At 39.4% G+C, this 24507-nt stretch overlaps 1 protein-coding gene and 1 pseudogene across 4 annotated transcripts in view; both read right to left on the bottom strand.

Moving 5' to 3' along the window:
• The window catches only part of PDE4D (phosphodiesterase 4D), a 1617209-nt gene that overhangs the window by 840155 nt on the left and 752547 nt on the right, over positions 1-24507 (bottom strand). The window lies entirely within an intron of this gene.
• On the bottom strand, positions 7133-7311 carry LOC111541685 (annotated as a pseudogene).

The raw sequence follows: 24507 nt of genomic DNA, 5'->3' as shown, positions 1-24507 counted from the left end.
GCCTGGAAGGTCAAGGCTGCAGTGAGCTGGTAATTGGGCCACTGCACTCCAGCCTGAGTGACAGAGTGAGATACTCTCAAAAATAAAAAAAATAAATAAAACCAGCCAACTTGTCTGAGCTCACAAAGGATTCAGGACTCATCTGTGTAAGAAAGAAGTGACTGCATATCAGGAAGCAGGATGAGGATTTCCCTCCCATAACCCACAGCTCTCCAAGAGAACAAAGAGTACATGTCTGTGATTCCCAAAAGCTACTTCCATTTTTTTAAAAGGGACTGTGCTTTTCAAATTTATGGATGTATATCAAAGGCCTCAGGAATTCATGGATTAGGAGCAAAAGATTAAAGTCAGTACAAATAATATTCTAAATATGCAGAAGGAGGCGGAAATTCCTCTCAATTCTTTGATTGAATGAAAAGTAAAGAATAAAATCTCTGGCAGAAGAACATAATGAAGGGCATGGTGTGGAACAGATTGAAACCTGCATCTCTCAAATCCATATGATAGTAAACCAGGCATTAACTTTTGTATTCGTTAAGCTAATTTGTTTTAATATTAGTATTGAAAACATGTTTGGGTTGTTATTAATATAGGGATTAGGTAGTATTTTGGAGAGCCTCTTTTGAGGGAACACATGTACAATCTTAGTCATTAAAATATAAAAGAATATACAAATTATATTTTCAGCAGTAAATTGATATCAAGCATATTTTAAAATGGGTGATGTGGTTTGGCTGTGTCCCCACCCAGATCTCATCTTGAATTGTAGCTCCCATGTTTACCATGTGTTGTGGGAGGGACGTGGTGGGAGATAATTGAATCATGGGGGCAATTTCCCCCATGCTGTTCTTATGGTAGTGAATAAGCCTCACAAGAGCTGACGGTTTTATCAGGGGGAACCCCTCATTTTCTTCCTTGTCTGCCACCATGTAAAACATACCTTTCACCTTCTACCATGATCGTGAGGCCTCCCCAGCCACGTGGAAGTGTAAGTCCATTAAACCTCTTTTTCTTTATAAATTACCCAGTCTTGAGTATGTCTTTATCAGCAATGTGAGGACAAACTAATACAATGGGCAAATCTTTAGGAAAATTTTACTCAATACAAAGAAATACTGGCCTCAAAACTGACATGATTTTTACACATACAATAACATGTACAAATAGTTTATAACTTAATCCACATTCTCTCCTTTCATAAGCACATAAGAAGAATACAAGCATACCTGTGGTATAGGAAATGGAAAGACTATTTAGTATCCCCGATTTTGAGTAAACCTAGCTTTCATTTGTGATTATAAGCAAATGTTTCTCCTAGTAAAATCCTGACCATAATATTTCTAAAAATGAACACTTCATTCATTGATTCACTAACTCATTCATACAGCTAACATTTATTGCACACCCACTAGGTTCTAGGAATATATTAGTGGAAAAAGCACCAAGATATACAAATCTGGATCTCTGACCTCTCCTACTACTCAGAAGAGAATCTGACCCATTACAAAACAGTCAAGAATGGTGAGCTACTGAAACACCCTTTCACCTGTTGGTGTTACTTCAGAGGATGAAGATGAGGAAGGGGATGTTATGTACATGATTAGTGGACAGACAAGTGGCTCTTTTATGAACTACCTCTAGAAAAAATAAGTTGCGATACCTCTGATAAGAAAGATGTCAACACAATTGGCTTTTGCATGCATTTTTAAAACTTTGATATGGACTTTCCAGTGAAGGTTTTGTAAACTGATATCTCATCCATACCAAAGGATGGGACCACGTTTTTGCAGGTTTTACTGTAATGTTCGACTTTGTGAAGTAAAGTACGTGGTTTACTTGTGATGCAACTCCTGCATTTGTTGCCAGTGGCAACGGCTGTTTTCTTTATTAGGTTTCATGTGGTTGGTCAGGTTATGTCATGAGAACTACACTGAGAAAAATTACGAGTTTGTTGAGTGCCAGCTCTCTGCAGTGAGAACAATTGGGGGTGAGGGTGGGGGGAGCTGGCAGTGTTTCTTCTGGTAGGAGAATGGAAATGCAGACTCGTGGGCACTCTACACAAGCCTTTCCACATCAGCTGGCCTCCCCCTCCCCATCCCCGGCATCTATTTTCTAGCCTTCAGACAATTGCATACATGTGTCTGGAAAGTTCCATCGATCAGTTCTTTCTGCAGCATTTCCCATTTCTGTGGCTTCAGAAAACCTTGAACTGTAATCTCCCTCTTCTCTCAGGATGCGTCACTGAGAACAACTTAAATCAACCATAATTTTCAACATATTCTAAACAGGGATTTAGAAAGATAAGGTGGTTACTGAATTGAATTACAATAAATTCAGGCTGTAGTCCAATTGCTTCCAGCTCTTCCCCTCCCTCTGCGAGCTAACAAGTGTTTCCAAAGCCATAGGGCATTAAGAATCCTGAAACAGCTAATTAACAGTGCTGCTGTACATCACATGAAGCATGTGGGTTCCAGGCAGCTGTAAAACCTCAGCTTCCTGAGGCTATCCAAGTGATGATGGAGGGATTGGAATTGGATCTTGACATTCTGCTCCCTGCCTGTGGCAGAAAATAACCTTTTTAACACGGACTTTAGGTGAGGATAGTAGTTTGGGCACAAAAACGTCTCATTGCCATGACTATGAAAAAGTAAATGAACATTTCCTCATGTTCAGACTGTGACTCACGACTGGCCCGTTAACGGACAGAGGAAACCTCAGGCATTCTCTTGACACATCATCCCACCAAGTGAAATGCAGGATTGGTGAGATGGTTTTTCATAGCTTTGAATCAACTATCTTCCAAAAGGCAGATAAAACCAAGGTAAAAGAGGTCATTGATGCCTTTTTCAACATTTTTTTCCCACCTATCTAAAGATTTCGCCAGGAGAAATAGAGGGCTAGCCTACTATATTTCACAGGGAAATAAACAAAAGTGATAATAAAAACTTACCTTTTTTTTTTCAAAAACACTGGACATGTTGACATGAACTGGTCTCATCACACATAGATCTGAGTATAAGTTATGTGCTTTATTAATAAAATACTCTGTCACACTGACAAAGCAAAGTCTTATCTCTTGCCTCCAGCCTATAATCCATTTTCCATAATGTTATAAAAAAAGTCTTTCTAAAACATGTCATTCCTCTACTTGAATAACCTTGATGTTTTTCCTCTGTTTCGTGGTAGATAATCTGTACATTTCTTATGCTCCTTATACCAAGGCTTTCAATACCAGATTCACAACTCTGTAACTTCCTCTCAGGGGATGAGGGAGAATATTCTGGAGCTACAGAAATTTAGTTGCTGACACGCCCTGTCCATTTAAACCTATTACCACATCTTCCCGTTCACTTTCTTTCGCTGAGTTCTTTGTTTTATCTTCAGGTGCTGATGCAATGTCACTTGCTTTGGGAATTCTTTCTTCACCTCTCAAACAGAAGGAATCACACCCTTTGTCACTTCTATTCACTCCTCTATCACCTATACACATGGATATGTCTGTGACTTACCTTTGTGTCCCAGATGTCTTTATCATCTGTAATATATAGAAGGAAGGTGATAAATGACTTGCTGAAGGAGAGATGGACAGATATATGGATGGAATTAGATCATTGAACTATACCTAAAAGCTCTTATAATTCTATAGTTTATTTTTATGATTTATTTTTAATGAGGAGCTTTTGAAGTGATTACTAGAAAATATACCAATTAGCGGCCTCAATTAATATTCAGTGACATTTAAAATTTCAAGTGAGATTTTAATTCACTCCTTGAATATGTATGTCTTTTATATAGGCATCTCACTACAACATCCTTAGAAGTGGCATAGACTGAAATATAAAAGCTGGGTCTATAAAGCAACTAAAATCTGATTTGATGGTTAAAAATTGAGAGATACATCTTAAAAATGCATATGTAAAGCCAAAAGCTGGGAATGATGCTAATATATTGAATGACATATGAGCATAGAAAATTCCACAGATGCTAACAGTAGGCTGAATTAGAAGTGTAATAGGAACAAGGTAAAGCACATTTGCTTAAAATAATAAGCTATGTATAAAACCCAACATTCTCAGCAATAGAAAAATGAAAAAAATGCATTCTAGTATGGTGTATCTATAAGATAGATATCATGGAGGACTTTAAAATGATGGCTTTGATGAACATTTAACATGTTTAATGATTTCATAAAAATGTTCATGGTACAGTGTCATTTCAAATAAAAGAGACAAGGTTTGAAAAGGTCTAGTTAAAGACTATTTGCGGGGATTTAGTGACCGCTCTGGAGGGAGCTCCTTGTACTGAAGAAGAAGCTAGGCACATAGAGCTGAGCCCAAGAACAAAACCTTGGCTGACTAAAGGAAGGAGTCATTCTAAATGGAATATGGCAGCTGCACTTCAATGCTTTTCCAGGGATGAATCTCTGGATCCTGGGAGAAACAGAGAGCTTTTAAGTAAAGAGATGTTGCATATAATTCTGCACAGTATCAGGAACAAAGGGAGAAAGTATAACATCCATTGGAGCAGCTACAAAGCCAAAGCATGGCCTTATGATAGCTGCTTGACTCCCTGGGTAACAATGTGACCTGATAAGCCTTGGGAAGTCCAGGGAGCTGCTGGTTCCGGTGGAAGAGCAGTGCTTCCAAGAAGGGGGACGTGCTCCCATGAGACACATTTGGAACTCCCAGAAATAATGAGATAGATTGTGTAGAAGAATTGCTTCAGCAAATGTAGGAAAAAACTAACGAAATTGAAATTATTATAGTTAATGTAACCTCCCTTGTTGCATTAGGCTAGAAAGTCCTGGCAAAATTTAAAGATTCCCTTATATAGTGATAGAACAGTAAAATTTCGAATATTCACTTATCAAAAGCTTGTTATAGGTAGTGATATGGGCTTTATAAAAAGAAAATAAAGTAAAAAATACTCAATAATACAAAATCCGAAATAAACACAATATAATCATAGACCTCTTTAACTTCAACAGCACAATACTGTTTCACAGCAAACAATCAGTTCACTGTCACCTGAGCTTGGTTAGGATTTACCTGAAGTAGACAGCCACATGTTTTATAGGAACAGAGATACTGATGAATTCAGAAATATTTCATGAGAGTAGCATCTCCCAAACCGGGAAACCTCACCTAAGAAATATACTCAGATGGGCATGACAGTTGTTTCAAGTGGCGAAGACCATTTCCAGGAAGAAAATTCACAAAAACCTTTTGTTCAGAATTAATAACAAAAAATGTACAATACAGAGAAGCAGGCACACAGCTCAGTATAAAGGCTGGTTTCTAAAAGGCCAGAGCTGTCTCATGACAGATCAAGCTGCCTGGAAAGGCAGTATGTGTTATGTCATCTATGTTCCCAGGAAGAAGCTACCAGACATGTGCTCAAGGCGAGTTCTGTGCCAGAGAAATGATGAGCCTATGTGATGTCTACATTCCTTCCAGTGCTAAGATTCAAGATCCTCAGATTTTTGTCTGGTGAAACACAGTATTACTTGGAATGACTGTAATTTTCTTGGCTACCTTGAAGTCATGCAGTATATTTAATTAGTCATTATATTACCAGCTTTATACAGGTATGAATGTATTCCTCATGGGAGTGAAAACTATGCCCTGAGTGCATATAAGTGATATTTTAATCTAAGATAACATTGAAATCCCTGATTTAGTTCCATTAGTTCTGGGTCTCTGAAGGACTTCATATTTAATGGCTGGCATCTTTACCTGCTCCTTCAGGATTCTGCAGAACAGGAGTTTGGGGTCAGCGTTCTTCTAGGAGTAGAGTCAGGTCCTGATTCAATTTCATCCAGAACCAAAGTTATGTTGCTCTGATCTCAGAGTACACAGAGCTATAGCACTGAAAATAATTTTGAGCCTTATAAGCTAATGTGATATTTCTTTCAGTGTGATCAATGGAGGTTAAAAAGCGGGAAGAGTTCTTTCTGTACTTTTCTGCACTTGGTGGGAGTGTCATTGGAGAGAGTTTGGGGAGAGAGGAACTGACACCATTTCTGTCTACTTTATGCCAAACCTGTGACAGAGGCACACAGAGCCTGGAGAGCCACCGGAGTATCTCTATCCTGTAGACAAGGAAACAGGACCTTACAGGGGACAGCAGTTTAGTGACATATAGAGCCCAGGTTAAAACACAGCCCTGTCAAATCAAAGCTTGTCTGCTTTCAAACAACTGAACACAACAAAATAATTATATGAGTGTTTTTAAATGTTGTATTTCAGTTATTGAAAAAAGAAGCCACTCACATTTATTTTGGAATTATTAAAGTAGCCCAGAATCAAGATTTAAGTGGAAATATTTAAGACCAAAGGCATTTTTTTTTTCTTACCTATTTCAAAATATGTCAGGCTTCATGCGAAACTAAAGCCTTTAAAAAGTTGACCTCAAAGATTGAAAAGAAAAGCAGATACGCGATTTCCCAGTAAAGAAAGATTGCTACAAAATCACTGTCAACGGTATGGAAATTTCAAGGGGTAGCGAAAATGTGCTCTGATGCTCAAAGTGAATAACAGGATGTGTGACTAAAGCTGTTGACCTGTGACCAGCTAACTCACCTCAGGACCTACGGAGCTGCTGACGTTACTTCTCGTTTTCTTTCTCTTTCCCTTTCCTCTCTTTGTCCTTATTTTTTATTCCACCCTCTGCCTCCATTCTGCTTCCTCCTCTTCAATGCTTTCAGCCGTCCCATCTTCCTTCTTTATTGTTTCCCTAATTGAGGCTAATATGAAATTCATTATAAAACTAACATGACCCTAATATGAAATGTGTTATAGATCACGAAAAACTTCCCATCTACTACTATGTGTCCTGTTAAACCCAGGTTGGTGCAATCTGTTTCTTTCTGTGATAATAATTTTGCTTTCATTGTGCTCAGCATGGGTTCTTCTGAGCTCACTCCACCCTCGCCCTGGGATGTGTGCCCTTGTGGTGAGGACAGGGAGGTGGGAGTGCACTGTTAATTCTCTTCCTGAGAAAGAGAATGCGCCTTGTCCCTGTCTGAGGAAGACTTCCGAGTACACAGACTCAGAGTCCTGACGGTACGTCCAGCATCACAGAATAATCTGCCATGGCGTTTTATTCCTAATTGTTCTTAATGTCAACAGAATAACATCCAAGAGAATTCACATAAATCTCTTGTTGAGAAATTTGCTGTTAACAGGAGCTTAATACTTTGTAATGCATGTACAGCCTAAATTTGTTGTCCTTGGATGGAGAACACATTACTTATTAAAAGCCAGGAGAACAAACACTCTACTTGATCTTAGCCAAAGGCTAAAAAGCTATGAATATAATGGTGGGAGTTCACGGAGCTGAGAGCAACACAAAGACACTTTAGAGAACCTGCACTGTGAATTCTGGTTCTTCTCAGCTGATGGCATTGCGTGCTTTCGTTAACCTCATGATTCTGTGTTTTAGAATGAAGACATTGTGCTGCTAACCCTCATAAAAACAGGGTAAATGGTGGAGAGGCCAAGCACACCCTCAACCCATATCGACAGAATTATCCCTCAAACTCCCAGAGTTATTTGACATTATTAACATGGTCTGTAGTATTCATTTTATTTATTCCTTCAAAAACATTTCTAGAGTACCTTCTCAATTATAGTCAGTCACAGGACTGAGCCCTATAAGGGTTAAAAATAAATACTGAAACATAAGCAATGTAAAATAAATTCCTACTCCTAAAGTTACAGGTCTAGGAGGGAGCAGACAGCCCTGAGCTTCGAATCCCAAGACTTGAATCAAGTGCTGCTTCTGCCACTCACTCTCTAAGTGACCTTAGGCAACTCACTTAGGCCTCTGACCTTATGCCTCTGACTCTCACTTTCTCTCCTAACAAAACAGGGATTCTATCCACCTCCCGGGATGTTATGAGACAAAACGAAAGAATGTGTGAGAAACTACCTTGCGTACTCTGACTGCACACAAATAATGCACTGCAACTAAAGTATTTTCAAAGTCTAGTATAGGATACAATGTGTGGCTCCAAAACACAAGAACTGAAAATAGAAGAGGGGCCTTAAATAAGCAAATGGTGACTTTACTAAAGCAGTGACAACAGAGGTCAGTTCTATGGGCTCAGAGAAGAGATACATCTGTGAGTAGTAAGGTTATAAAGGGCTTCCCTGGAGAGGAAACGTGGCACAGAAACAGAACTAAGATTAATTAAGGATGGGCAAAGACTAGTAGGCATTATTCCCATTGTACTCATGTGGAAACCAAGGCTTGAAATGTTTCATCACAAGTCTGAGGCCACCATAGAACCAATACGTGGCAACGCCTACCTTTAAAACCAGTTTACTTTTATTATTTTTTCATTTCAAATTCCAGGCACTTAAAAACTAGCAGACAACTTTGAGGCTCAAAGAAGCTGTGTGTGTGTGTGTGTGTGTGTGTGTGTGTGTGTGTGTTGAGGAAGTGGGCATGGGGTGAAGGAGGAAAGCAAGCACACCACATGGAAAAAGCACAAACAAGGGTAGCCAATGCATCAATGCATGTGATGTATTTGGGGGATTATGGATAGAAAATCCAGCTGGCATAGAAGTTTGTGCCGTGAAGAAGAAGAATGCAAGGTGGTAAAGGCATGCTGAGAATAAGTGAATATGCTAAGTAGTTTGGACATTTTCCACTACAAAATAAGGCCTCTTTGAAAATCTTCAAACAGAGGAGTGATCTAATCCAGGTGGTTTTAAGAAGATTGGTTTGGCATCATGTAAACTAATTGAATGGGAAAGAAACAGAACAAAAAGGCCCGTGATATGCAGAGATATGGCTCTGGCTTAGGGTAGAAGAGATAGAAGGATAGGAACTAGTATGAAGGGAGAGTTGAGAAAACAGTGACTGATTGGAATTGGAATTGGAGTTGAAGGTGACTGTGTTCAAAAATGACTGTAGGCTTCAAGCTTAGGTGGCAGAAAGAACGATCATGACATTCACAGAAGTGGGGAAGTCAGGAGGATGCTGCTTTGCAGGGAAGAGGAGTTGGCTTACACTCACTGAGTTCAAGTGGCAAGACAGTCAAATGGGATGTCCGATAGGCAGGTAATCGGAGTAAGACAAGCAATCTGATTGCAGACTTGGGAGTCCCCGAGGAGCCTAAGTGAGTTCTGTGGAGGTGCATGATTTCCATGGAAGCAACACACTCAGAGTCAGAATGACTCAGGAACCACGCCTTGGGAGATGTCCAGCATCCATCTGTGAATACCGCAAACTTTTGTCTATAGTGATGATGAAATATTGACTCTGGAATTTTGGATTTTCTGCCTTAAGGGAAGCTTGCAAATGGTGGCCAAGCACCTAGAGAGAGAACTAGTCATATGATTTGTTTATTTCATGCCTGCTGAATAATTGTTTAGTTAAAAATGTCCTTATGTAAATCAGAATTTAAGATGCTTTTATTCTAATTAGGTGGTGACATTATAAGGAAGTAGTTAACTCCTCTCACCTCCCACTTCACTGGCAGTTACCAATGTCCAACCAAAACAATCCAAATGTGTTCATAATCATATTGGTTTAGGTCAGTTGCCAAAAGTTGAACATGAACATCTAGCCTTTTAAAGGATGGCGATTCATTCATAACGGCTCAACCAAAAAGAAAAGAATCATCTTTAGAAATGTTTTCCAGGTACATTTAATGCAAAAGAACGCTCTAGTCAAACAATTATCTGCTTTACTTGTTCATTTCATGTGGATGGGGATTGTACCTTCTGATCAATACCTGCCTATTTAGCATTTATCTATATATGAAATGGCTTTTTTGATGTAAGGAATTTTTTTCCCTTAGGGGCTCATAGATTAAGCTGTGGTGACAGAAAGCAATTGCATTTTTTAAGTGTTACTACTTAGGTATAAATAGTGATCATCTGATTTAATCCCTATCCCAGTGGACTGTCATGAAAATACAGCTCATATATATAGCTCATATGGTGTGCAGGACGTTACCATGTGGTATTTGCCAATATGGGACATTGCACTCATGTATACACAAACATGCACAGGCACATACACACACACAGATGCACATACAGACACAGACACAGACATGGACAGATACACAGAGACGCACACAGAAGCGCGCACACACACACACACACACAGACAAACAGACAACTCTAGCTATCTCTGAGTTAATTCAATGAGCCCTGCAGTTGGCCTCATCTTTATATTCAGAACTGTTTTTTTTCTTTCCTTTGAAGAGTAATCCTATCTGAGACAGAAAGAGGATGAGTCATGCTGAGGCAAAACTTTGTAGGTAGAAATGTGCATAAATGCGTTTCTCTAAGATGCTCATGAAGAAAAGACAAAAGAACAGCCATATCGCTAAGATGCCATCTGTGAGGCTGGCACAGTGAGGCACGACATCCCTGGTGCTTCCCGGCAGCCTGCGAGGGCTGCCTCGCCCCCTCCCTCCCCTCTGCTTGCAGGGCCACTTTCAGAGACTTCCCTCAGGGCTTATGTTCCACTGACCTATAAATGTTCACTGTAATTAGACCAATTGTCACCTCCTGCATTGTTCACCATTCTTCTTACCCTTCTCTATTTTTAAAAATTTTGTCTTCAAAATAGCATGTTTCACAGTAAAAATCTCAAGTGAAAATGTACTAAAATAAACAAAACATTGTTCATGAAGGCAATTCAAAACAACTCTTTATGACAACAGTTTAAAAACTAGTGAATTAATGATGAATTGTGCAAAAAAATGTTAAAGATGCCATCTCTGATCCTTCACATAACACTTTTTTTCAACTGGAAAAATCCAAGAATGAATGAAAGAGCTTGTGGATAGGCCCAGACAGTGGGCCGCACAGCTGTTCTCCAGCCTGGGACATGGCTCATCACTCAGGGTGGATCCTGGAGTGGGGCTGCGTGAGTTCAGCCTTGGCCTGTATCCCAGTACTCCCTGTGTGCACTCAGAAGAGCTTCTGTGCATCTTTAAGACCCTGTTTCCTCATCTGCAATACCAGGACTCAAATCCTAGCAGGGGCTCTGCAAACCAGATCAGCTAATGTTTAAGGCTTGGCCATGTATTTTCTCAAGAATCGTTGCTGTGAAAGAGCCAGTGAAGTCACAGAGAGTAAAGTCAATGGCCAACCTTCTTCATTCATGAATACTGATTGAGCGTTCACCGTGCAATAGTCAGCTCCTTCTAAGTCTAACCATTTTTAGTTTCTCTGGACACCTGTCATGTAAGAGGCTCTATATGTGAGGATAGACTTAGGGGGCAGTTGGTTCCTCTTTGTGGACATAGAACAAGAAGAATAAAGAGATCTCAGAGGGAAAAGGAAAGTGGGAGGAGGCGGGGTCTGTGGGTTCCGCAGTGGGTCACGCTGAAAGAAGACCTGGCGGACACGTAACCTCTGTGGCAAATGCATGAAAATAGAAAGATGAAGCCAACTTTCCAAAAACTTTTAGGAAATTACTTCAGTGAGAAAATCTATTAAATAAATTACAGCCATTCTATACAAATAGAATTCTATGTGACTTACAAAATATGACGATAGAAATCAGTCAATCCAATCCCCTATTGGGCAGAAGGGAAACTTGCCTTGGGCCACACTGTAGGCTGGGGTCCCTGGCACAGTACTAGGCCTCCACCTCCATGCACTACCCCGGATCAGAGCTGGTGCTGTGGGTTGAATTGTGTCCCTGCAAAAATAGGCTGAAGCTCCAACCCCAGTACCTCAGAAAGGGACTTTGCTAGGAAATAGGGTCTTTAGAGAGGTAATCGAGTTAAAATAAGGTCATTAGAGTGGGCCTCATCCAAGGCAAGGGGTATTCTTATAAAATGGGGAAGTACAGACACACACATACGCAGGAGGAAAACACTATGAAGAAACAAAGAGAGAAAATGGCTATCCAAGGAGAGAGGTCTGGAACAAATCCTTCCCTCACGGTTTTCAGGGAAAACAACCTTGACAACACATCACTTTTGGATTTCTGGCCTCCAGAACTGGGAGACAATGCATTTCAGCTGCTGTGAGCCACCTAGGTTGTAATACTTCCTTCCTTACAGCAGCCCTAGGAAATGAATGCAGCTGGGGACCAGGCTTTTAGTCAAAAGATCAGGGAGGAGGTTTGGTGTCTTGGAAGAAATTTCTAGATTATAGGAGTCACTGAATATCGTAACTTTGAAAAATCCATTTCAAATCTCACCAGAAACACAAAAGCCTATAGAAATCCAATTATACAAATTTGTAGTCTAGAAAAGGAAAAAAAAAAAATGAAATTACTCCTTATGCACATTTAAGCAGAGTTTAGGACTGGAAAATAAACAAGGCTCTGGTAACTGGGGAGTGCAGTGCTAACAGTGCAGGTATGTGGTTGTGTGGGTTTGAGCCTCGGCTCTGCCTTTTACTAAGTCTGTGACCTTCAGTCACGGCCCTCACTTGTCTTCGGCCTTCTCCAAGAAGAGTGAGGTGTGTTCTCTTGGAGGCCATGCCCTGACGTGCTCAGCACAGGGTTTCACACTCTGTGACGATTAACCGGATTTTAGCTCCTATTATAATGACTAATAGCAGATAATTGCTTTATTAAAAAAATTAAAGGCAAGCCCCCAAAAGTTAAGAACACATGTACTTGTTTGCTTTTCATCTTCTTAGATGACACTTATTTTTTTATTTTTATGTAATTCATTCCAGCTCTCTTATTCAGGAATATTTCTTTCCTTTGAAAACAGCATAATACTTAGATGCCAAATGTGATCATCAAAGCAAGAATATGGATATCCCACTAAGCTATCTAGTTATGCTCAAACCCAAAAAGTAGAAAAGCTCTTATGTACAAAGTGATTCCTTTCATGAACTTGGAAATGTTTCAAAATCAGGTTGTTGAGTTCTGATTTGGACCATCCTGTCGCAATACCAAATCATCTTTGAATAAACTTATCCTCTCAACTCTTATTGTTCAAAATTGATTTTGAGGATGGAAATTCAATTTCCTTGTCATGTATACCTGAGCTGTTGCATCAATTTGTCAGACTAAACCTAAAATGCAGCACTTCATGGATGGAGGAGGGACATTCTCTCTACAAAAAGTCAACCAATTCAGAAGTTGTGAAGCTGCTGAAAAATGCAAAAATAAACACTCTTAAGCAGGAAAAGAGAAGATCCTGTTGCTTGTGGGAAATAGATTTTCTAGAAGTTAGATCAGCTGGAATTATTGTCATGGGCATGCCAAAAGGCAAGTGAAGGAAATGTACTGAATATTGTTGGCTCTGCACTAAGAGAATCTCAGGAAGCAGGTCACAAGAGTGCCATCCACAAGCATGGGAGGACCAGCTCGTTAGATGCTTCAGGCAAATAAAAATGCTCTGTAGAGTTACTTTGTTGTGCTGGAGCCATTAAGCACTCCTTGCTACATGAAATAGTATATAGCCCTTCAAATGGGGCATTAGCAATATAAATATATTTACCCTGTCCATTCTTGAGGATCACTCTTTAACTGTAGAGAATATGTCTTCTAAGGCACCAGAGACATCCAGAGATAGAGGGCTGCTGATATTTATAACATATAAACTTTGGGTGAAGGGATAGGGGAAGCCAGCCCTCACTAGAACTCCACTATGCAGGCACCCTGATCTCACACTGCCAGCCTCCACAACTGTGAGAAAATAAACATCTGTTGTTTAAGCATTCCCTCTCTTCATAGGGATTATTGGAGCCTAGAAGAGTGCATGGACACTTTTATTATTATTATTATTATCTGCTATATTATCACTTCAACAGAATAGGAACTGAATTTCTTTTTGCAAGTAGGTGTTCAATAATTATTTGTTGAGTGAATGGATGTTATGGCTACTATATGGAATTTTTAGGTCAAATAGGAGCAAAAGGCTGGGTGTGGTGGCTCGCTCTTGTAATCTCAGCACTTTGGGAGTCTGAGGCTGCAGGATCGCTTACACCTAGGAGTTACCAGCCTGGGCGACATAGGGAGACTCTGTGTCTACAAAAAAATAATAAAAAATAGCCAGGTGTGGTGGCTCGCACCGGTAATCCCAGCACTTTGGGAGTCCGAGGCTGGAGGATCACTTACACCTGAGAGGTTGAAGCTGCAGTGAGCTGTGATTGCACCACTACACTCCAGCTGGGATGACAGAACAAGACTCCATCTCTCTCTCTATATATATATATAAATGTATGTGTGTGTGTTGTGTGTGTGTAGTGTATGAGATGAATAGCAAAATTCAATTTAGTCATTGTACCCCCATGTAATCACCAATAAAAATTTTTAAAAAGCTATTTATAACCAAAAATATCTTCTATCAAGCGGTGGTGCTAGTACATGAAACGCCATTTTGTTCTGCTGAGCACGTGCGTAGGCCTGGGAGTTAAAAGGTAGATGGAGCAGGAGAGAGGTAAAGCACTAAATGCCATTAAGTAAGAAAAATCTGGATTTCCTATGAGCAATTTTTGAAGTCGGAGAGATACGGACAGGCAGGAACGAGAGAAAAAACCCAAGCAAACTAGCAAAAGGCTAGCACCTTCCATATAGAAATCACTGACTGACTTTTTAAGAATATTAATGTCTAAACACAATCACATCTCACATTATTGGTTAAAATGCATTGCATGCATTTCCTCAAACCATCAGTGAAGTGTGGTACAATGCAGAAATACCATGTGTGAACAAGTTTTGTTTTGTAGGGGGAGAGGGAAGGCTGGTGGTTGGGAAAACTAAGGGAGAGGCTCAATTCTACCTTGGGCCTCTGTGGTATGGAAGAAACAGACCATAACAGCTACTGTGAGAGAACTCCTAAATGCAACCAATTTGACTGAAGCAGAGATGTGGGGCCTGGTGTGATCAAGGATTCATAAAAGCTTTGGAGAGAAAGCAGAACTTTTCACAATCTGATGGGGATTGCAGCCAATTTTATTTAGCCCTCAGGAAATAGGGTGAACCCAGTTGACCCCAGGGGAAAAAATTCCCTATCTCATAAACAATAAAAATCTTAACTAAAGTTTAATGCGATAGCAACCAGAAACAAGGCTTCCTGTTGTCCTCAGACAACTGAAAGTTCATATTCACACACCCAAATAACCACACCCCCAGCCCCGGCACTGTGCAACTGAACAGTTTCATTGATAACTTTGGGGTCTGTTTTGATCTGGGAGATGAGTTAACTGCAGAGAATGACTGGAGTGGATTTTATGAAGATGTATTTTATAAATGCATATGTGTAATGATGAGGGAACTTGAAGAAAGTAGAAACAAACAGTAAAACCACATGGGAAGAATTCCTGCAGAACATGAGAAACAGGACTTGACTTAATGAATAAAATAACAGATGGCATCTCATTTTTTACTGGGTGTGTAAAGAATGAGAACCTGAAATGCAGGTTTGGTTATTCAAGTGAATTAATTAGTAAAGAAGATTTACGGTTTTGGAAGAATCAGCAGTTATGGGGGGCAGGAAATGGTTATAAGCGACTTTTAGATTCTGTGCTTGGGTGACTAATGACAAATATAGCATAGTAAACCGTTGAACCATATCATGCAAACAGCCTGTGTGAATTAATTTTGCTTTGCTTTGTCTTGCTGGGGAAATTAGAAGGCTTAAACAAAGTAGAGAGAAGACATCTATTGGATTGTCCAAAATGACTGTAAAATTTTGGCAATGTGGTATCCATACTAGGCAACTACAACTTATTTGTCTTATTTGACTTAGATATCCAAGGAAGTACAGGGGTACTCTGAAATTTACTTAGAGATACAAATCTTCAATTATTCACAAGCTGGCAGCACAGGTCTTTAAGTCTATTGTCCTTGTACTTCCCTAGAACACATCATCTTGGCACCAGATCTGCTTTACCTCTCAGAAGTTTAGAACAAACTTCTATGAAAGGCAGGACTTTTAACACTCCCTCACTGTGGGGTGTTTAAAAAGGCTAGGATGGGGAGAAAAATGAATTGCTCAATAAGTAGTACATGGAAGAAAGGTCTGTGTTGAATGAAGGGAAGTCTAGTCATTAAAAAAGAAAGAGAAGGCTCAAGCCACAGAGGTTTTATCGTGTGCCTCAGCCACTGGGAAAACGGTTTCAGTGTAGTATTATACATGAAATATTTCCTTTTAGAATCGAAGTTCCCACAATAGAACATGTGTGACAATACTAACTAAACACTACCATCTAGTGGCCACTTGTGAGAACTACAAAAGCTGGCAAAGTGCATAAAAAACACCGTGAAAGAAATGCAATAATCAATGAAAAGATGTTTAATTTTTCCTTCGTATCAGGGAAAATAATTGATCACACTATATAGTAAATGAACATATGTGTATCAAGTGCTGCTATTCTCAATTACTCTTAAAACTTAGATGAGCTTGCAGGGACTCTCAAGTGCATGTTTTGCTGTTTATAGCACTAGTGTAGAGATATTTCCACCAATGGCAAATAGGCTGTAAAACATAAAATCCTTTATGAAAGTGATAAAAACACAGTCAGTATGAGAATTTTGCTTCCTCCTCCCCTCCCCACGCCCACCCCCCTACTATCCCTCACACCTAACACCTCTCACAAATTGCTATTTTATAGCTGGCATAGCTGCAGGAATAGAGAGTGAGCTCACAGTCAGAAAAGCTGAGTGGCACCCTTGTTCCACACGCCTCTGGCTGTTTGAGCTTAGGTTAGTCACTTAACCTTTCTAAGACTCACTTTCTAAAAATACACAAATATGTAAATTGTTGCTCTTCCAGTCTCCCTGGGTTCAGGGGAAAATAGAATGTGTACAAAAATGCACTGTAAATGCAAATGTGCTATACAAAACTGCTATTAGTTTAAAAGTCTCTAAGTGAGGATGATGAGGATGTGAATCTGATATTTGAAGGTGCTAAACATTTATTTTTAATTGTTTTCAAAAAGCCATTTTTCTTAATATTGTTGATTTCCTGAGGAAAATATCTTTGATCTGAGTTGAACAGTTGGGTGAATTCTCAAGTTTATCCTGCCCCGGTGCATGCAGCAAAGGAAAGCTAATTATTTCTCCAAATTTTTACATTGAATCAAAGATGAGACTGAGAACAACTGTCAGAGCTTGAGTGTTGAAGTTTATCATTCTAGCAATCCTATTGGGCTATTAATGTTTTCCCAGTAGTTTCAGAAAGTAATGTAAACCCACGAATCTAAATTATAAAATGGCTACAGGTAAACCATGCAACCAAATTTCACTTCATATTTCATTATTCTAAGATGCAAGGGCACAACCTAAAGAAAGGGTGAAATAAAATGGACTTACATTAGACTTACTGACACCATCATTATCTGAGAAAGAGTTATTTCCTAGGTATATTTTAGGAACTTATCTGGTGATATCCATCTAACTACTAACTTTAGGAGTGGGGTGGAATTGATTGTTTTTACAAGATTAGTGAAGTTAGAAACAACTAGTTTCTAATTGATTAAATGTAACCTATTTTCAAGTAGCTTCATGTGACTGAAATCAATCTGTTTTATTTTCCAAACCAGTGGAATAGACACAGAGTCATTACAATCAGAATGGCATGGCATTGTTACAAATCTCAGTGTTAAAGCAATACTTCTGTTTTTATGTATAATTATTTTATCATGGAAAATGTCCCTCAGAATCAGATGACTTGTTCCACAATGAATCATCTACTCCAAACAACCCTGTTCCAATAATTAATTACAAGAACAACAAACTCTTACCCACCAGATCCTTATGGTAAAGCTAACTTGAGACAGGAAAAGCAGAACTCAGCAGAGTTCATTATTTTTCATTTCTAGATCAGAACAAGTTTATCTCAGACTCCAAATAAAGTTCATGCTTTGTGCAACATGCAAACGACAATTCATTATATTTTCTTGTTTCACAGAGAAAAACTCAGAAGGAAAACATCCACAGGAGATACAAATAAAGAAGGGTTAGGTGTTTCTGAAAATAATCTTCCAGGAAAAAAAAAAAAAAAAAAAAAGTGGCTCTCTTGAAACCCGTAAGGAAAAAAAAGTACTTAAGAAACTCTTAAAACATTTTTATGTGTTAGAATCACCTGGGTACTTTTGGCAATCTCTATGCCCAGATCACAGCCCACATCAATTAGAAGAGAACCTCTGGGACATGAACATCAGTTTTTTTGTTTTGTTTTTGTTTTCATTTTTTTGTTTGTTTTGTTTTGTTTTTTAAGTTCTCTAGGTGACATCAACATGCAGCCACATCCCAGAAATACTTTAGTTAATAAATACGTATTTTGAAGCATGAAAGTAATGCCTTTTTGGGGAAAACAGTCATCATATGATGACAGATTATTTTTATAACTTCCACATTCTTTTTTTTTTTTTTTTTTTTTTTTGAGACAGAGTCTCGCTCTGTTACCAGGGCTAGAGTGCAGTGGTGTGATCTTGGCTCACTGCAACCTCCACCTCCCAGGTTCAAGCGATTCTCCTGCCTCAGCCTCCCAAGTAGCTGGGATTACAGGTGCACATCACCATGCCCGGCTAATTTTTGTATTTTTAGTAGATGTTACATGTTAGCCAGGATGGTCTCGATCTCCTGACCTCATGATCTGCCCGCCTCGGCCTCCCAAAGTGTTGGGATTACAGGCGTGAGCCACTGCACCCAGCCTCCATGTCTTATAAGAGCAAGAAACAAGAATTCATTTTATCAGTATGTAAGCTGCGAACAAAACACATGCAGTTGAGAAGCAGGGGCTATAAGGATGAAATCAATGGGCCAGCAGAGAATACAGGGCATGAATTCAATAGTTGCTGCAGTACTTCCTGCTAGCAAGGAGATAGACAAATAGTGGCCTGATGCCTTTAATAAGCTGGCAAATAGTTGGGGCCACCAATATGTAAACAAAACAAGAAGACAGAAACCATGCTCTAAATGGGTTCCAAGCAGAGGTGTGGTGTAGGGCCAAACAAGATAATAGATGCTAATGATTTAGGAAGGTAAACACGACAACAAGAGTCAAATCTCTACCTGGCTGATTCCAAGGCGTTTGAAAACGCAAATGCATGAATGACCAGAGGAATCCTCACCAGGGGAGTATGGGACAGGAATATAAACGTGACTTGATCTGCTGACTCTAAGGCAGTGGTTCTCAAAATGTGGACCCAGGACTGCAGCATCAGCATCACCTGAGAGCTCATTAGAAGGTACATAATTGGATCCCACCACAGACCTACAAAATCAAAAATCCTGGGGATGGGGCCCAGAAACTCCATTTTTTCTTTTTTCAATTTGTCTCTGTCACCCAGGTTGGAGTGCAGTGGCACGATCTTGGCTCACTGCAACCTCTGCCTCCTAGGTTCAAGTGATTCTCCTGCCTCAGCCTCCCAACTGACTGGGATTACAGGTGCACACCACCACGCATGACTAATTTTTGTATTTTTAGTAGAGACGGGGTTTCACCATGTTGACCAGGCTGGTCTCGAATTCCTGACCTCCAGTGATCCACCTACCTTGGCTTCCCAAAGTGCTGGGATTACAGGCGTGAGCCACCGTGCCCGGTGCCCAGCCCCAGCAATGAGTTCTTACAACCACTCCAGGAGATTCTGGCACTCCAGGTAATTCTATTGCATCCTAAAGTTTGAGAACCAGTGCTCTAAGGTTTTCCTTGAAAATAAACAAATACACGAAATTGGCCATTTTATCATCTACCTTAAAGTAGAGGGTAGTATGTATTCACTCTTACTTCAACACAGACAAGATCACGTGTGCTAGGAACCATTCCGCAGGACAGCTATCTGAGATAAGGTCTTAAAATAGGAAATAGAAAATTAATTGTTTTTGAAAATGAGGGAGTAAACAGTACTATTAATGCAAATTTGCTGACTGCAGGTACTCAAAAAATAGTTACAAACTTGCATTTCATATATAGCTTATAATATTTTAGACTTCTGCAATGACCATTTCCCACTTTATTTTTAATCCCTGACTTTTATTTATTCGTTTTCTATTTCCATAGTTTTTGGGGTACAGTGGGTTTTGTTTACATGGATACATTCGTTAGTGGTGATTGCTGATATTTTGGTGCATCCATCACCTGAGCAGTGTACACTGTGCCCAATACAGAGTCTTCTATTCCTCATCTTCTCTCAATCTCTCCCCCATCCCCAAAGTCCATTATTTCATTCTGACGCCTTTGTGTCCTCCGCACTTAGATCCCACTTGTAAGTGAAAGCATGATATTTGGTGTTCCATTCTGGAGTTACTTCTCTTAGAATAATGGCCTCCACTTCCACCCAAGTTACTGCCAAAGATATTATTTGGTTTCTTTTTGTGGCTGAGTAGTATTCCATGGGGCATATTCACCACATTTCCTTTATCCACTCATTGGTCGATGGGCAAGTAGGTTGGCTGCATATTTTGCCATCGTGAATTGGACAGGCCTGTGCATGCGGTGTTTCTCATAGAATTACTTCTTTCCCTTTGGGTGCATACCCAGTGGTAGGTCAAACCCTAACTTTTAATGTTTACCTTACTTTTAAAAATACAATCACTCAAACACAAAAATGAATAAATTATAACTCCATTCCACACTTGGATAAATCTCACAAACCTACTCAAAGAAGCTAAACTCAGAAGCGTATATAGAATATGACTTCATTTCATAAAACTTAAAAACAAGGAAATCCCCCTGTTTTTGGTATCAGAAGTCCAATAGTGATTCTTCTGGGAGTGCCAATAGCATTCTGTTTCTTTTCCTATTTTTTGTTTTTTCTTTCGAGATGATATCTCACTCTGTCGCCCAGGCTGGAGTGCAATGGCACGATCTCAGCTCACTGCAACCTCTGCCTCCCGGGTTCAAGCGATTCTCACACCTCAGCCTCCTGAGTAGCTGGGACTATAGGTGCACACCACCATGCCTGGCTAATTTTTTGTATTTTTAGTAGAGATGTGGTTTCACCATGTTGGCCAGGCTGATCTCAAATTCCTGATCTCAAGTAATCCACCCACCTCGGTCTCCCAAAGTGCTGGGATTACAGGCATGAGCCACCATGCCCTGCCACATTCTGTTTCTTAATCTAGAATACATTTGAAACAAAAGACTTTCAAAATGTATGTAATGACCCTGTGTCTATTCCACTGGTTTGGAAAATAAAACAGATTGATTTCAGTCACACGAAGCTACTTGAAAGTAGGTTACAGTTAATGAATTAAAACTAGTTGTTTCTAACTTCACTAATCTTGTAAGAATAATCAATCCCACCCCACCCCTAAAGTAAGTAGATAGATAGATATCGCCAGATAAAAGTTCCTAAAATATAGCTAAGAAATAGTTCTTTCTCAAATAACGATGGTGTCAGCAGATGTAATCTACAAAGTCCCCTTCTATTTCACCCTTTCTTTAGCTTCTGGTGAGCCAAGTGTGTTTACTTAGTGAAAATTCATTGACTTTTACACTTATAATTTGTGCACCTGCATTTACGTATGTTTTGATGCGAAGTTCCAACAATATAAGAATAGGATGAATGCTATGTTAGAGTTTAAGAAGTCAGGACATCTTCACTCCCCTTTGGCCTTTAAAGATGTGTCGGATGTTGGGGTACTGCCCTCAGTGAATGCTGGAGACAGGCACATCATCCAATACAGTGAACAAAGGCAAGTGGATAGGGATATTTAGTCCTTGGAATTCTAAAAATCTCAAAGAAGACCACAGGAAAGAATGGTCAGTTTCTGATGATGCAGGGCAATTCATTCTGGCTTTAATAAGGCCTGAGTTAGGACAAGGCAAGACTGTAAAGTAGATGAGACTGTAAACTGTTGGGCGGCCTGTGCCTGCGAGCACGTTTGCCACCTTCCCGTCTGTCAGGGTCACTCTCCTATTGAGTCTCTGCCACTGTTTCCAGCCATTCCCCAAATCTTGATTTAATGCTTCCTTGCCCCTCTCCCACTGTTCCTCCCCACTACCCCTCTTATCCTCCTTATCTCCTTCCTTTTCATCAAAACCTACCCGTTCTCTGTTTTGTTATCTTAGAATCTTTGTTATTAGCCAGTTCACTAAACCACTGGGCTCCCCAGCCATGCTAACAGGCAGGTCGGAGCTGAGAAGCTCTAAGCTGGTTATGAAACTGAGGGAGCTTCACTCAGATAGCATTCCTCACCAAAGCCGTATCTGGATTTTACGGGGGCCTGAGGACCTTAATGAAAGGGGGAACCCAGTGTTCTCCTGCCTTGGAGCAGAGGTTCTCTGGCTAGCACAGAGGTGGCACAGTATTGACTCGCTCTACCTCACTGTTGTCACTGATGTCCCTAGACACACCCTGAGCCTTTCTCTGGAGACCCAGAAACAGTTAATACCACAGCAAGTGTCCACCTATCAAAAGGAGCAGCCTGCCAAGACAATGTTGCTTTTAGACAAGTCCTGTTTTAAGGCATAAACTGAAGGGCTAATGGAACAGCCATTGTTCTAATGGATTTTTAATGAGGTGTAAAGTTCTCAGCTGATTGATAGTCAACAAGGTGTGAAATTTTACAGAACTACTGCATTACTGTGAAATTAATCTCTTTGATTCAAGTTTATTATTTCTGTTTTCTAAAAGTCAAGAAAAGTATGAGAAAGATGTCCATTAAAATTTCTACCTCCCTGTAATTAATAGGAAATAGTTATAGGACTATATTTAATAACAATATATTATGTTTTTGAACATTGTTAAGAGAGTGGATTTGAAGTGTTTGCACCACAAAAATGATAAGTATGTGAGGTTATACATTGAATTAGCTCAATTCAGCCATTATGCAATGTGTACATATTTCAAAACAATATATACACAATGAATATATACAATTTCTTTAAAAAATAAAATTTCTACTTTAAATACCATTCAGAGTCAAGAGAAAAAGTATTTTTCCTTGGTTTTGTCTTATGGAGAAATTTCTGGAAGTGGAAGGGGACATGATAAAGGCAGGACTTTTCTGAGCTCAGTTTCATTGACTGCCCAGGTGCCCTGGAGTGATAATGACCTAGTAGCAACCAATGAGCCCCCTTTCTGGCCAGCACCGTGAGATCTATGCTCCACGGCATTGGGTTCTAAGCCCAGGAATTCAGCATCTAAGCCACTTGGGTTCAATACCCCTCTTAGTACTCTCAGAGGTTTTATTTATTTACTTATTTTTTATAAACAAATTTTTGTTCATTTTTTCTGTAAAAATAAACTGGTACTGCTGGGGAGTGCATTCATTATAAAAAATAGTAAAACTTTCAAATTTGTATAATCTTTTGACTGATTCTAATTTTAATTCTCATACCTTATCCTAAGAAAATAATTAACATCATTCTGTATCTAAATCTTATTTTCTTTTTGTTTATTATTTATTTTTGGATTCTGCATTTGGAAAAATGCAAGAGAGAAAAGAATGAAAGTAAAACACGATTTTAAAATAAATAAAATACAAGACAGAATCAAAAATAAAATAAAATTCTTTACAGCAAATACATTTTTTCACTTTTAGTTTCCTTGATTTTACTAATTTACTAATAGAACAGTGGTTTCTCACTGGCATAAATCAGAGGTTCTCCAACTGTGAGTCGAATCTTGCCTGTGATTGTGACTGTTTTTGTAAATAGAGTTTTATTGCAATAAAGACACACCCATCCACTAGCATATTGTCTGTGGCAGCTTTACAATGGCATAGTTAAGCAGCTGGAGCAGAGTTGGTATGGTATGAAAAGCCTAATGTATTTACCATAAAGACTTTTACAAAAAAAACAAAAAATGATAAACCTTGATATAAGTGGATGCTTGGTTTTCTTTTTCTTTTTTCTTTTTTTTTTTTGTAAGTAGAATGATCTCATCTATTTTCATTTCTTCCTTTGCTTATTTATAAAAACTGTATATTAAAGCATTTATTTGCCTTTTAAATTATGCTGATTACATCATACCTAAGGCTTTTAAAAATTATGCACTCATGCTGTCATTGTTTTAGTAATTTATTAAATTTTTCGTAGGAATTTCTGGATTTATTTTCCCTGGAAACCATTAATTTGACTCCATATACTTAAAATGTTTTCATTATAATGTAGTAACTAGTAGACACTTTAATATGTATACTTTTAAAATAAGTTGGTTTGGTTTCTCATTTGTTATTTTAAATAAAGAATTTACATATTTGTCTAAAAAAAAAAAAAATACCCCTCTTAGATCAGACAAAAAGAGGTCTGCCCTGGGAGCCTTAGAAGGCCTACTCTTTCACTTCTCTAGTCCTGCCCCTTCCTTTGCAGGATCCTTGGAATATGGCCACACAGAGCCCTTAACCAATGTACTTTTAGACCGTGACCTGGGAGCTCATGGCCCACATCAGCTAACAGGGCCTGTGAGGTCCCATTGCCCCCATGCTTCTTCTAGGGGGGCAGACATGTCACCAGTGTGCACACCCCAATGCCTGGGGGTGGCTACCTAAGTACGGTACAAGGGTAGGGGGCATTGGGCCAAAACGCCGGCACCTGGGCTGGCTTGTCCCTGCCCCCCATACACAGAGATGCTTCGTGGTTCCAGACGGAGTCAGATGGGAAGAGAAGAGCAC

The sequence above is a fragment of the Piliocolobus tephrosceles genome, chromosome 4 (genome assembly GCF_002776525.5).
Source record: "Piliocolobus tephrosceles isolate RC106 chromosome 4, ASM277652v3, whole genome shotgun sequence".
Lineage (NCBI taxonomy): Eukaryota > Metazoa > Chordata > Mammalia > Primates > Cercopithecidae > Piliocolobus > Piliocolobus tephrosceles.
This window is presented reverse-complemented; position numbering and strand designations above follow the sequence as displayed.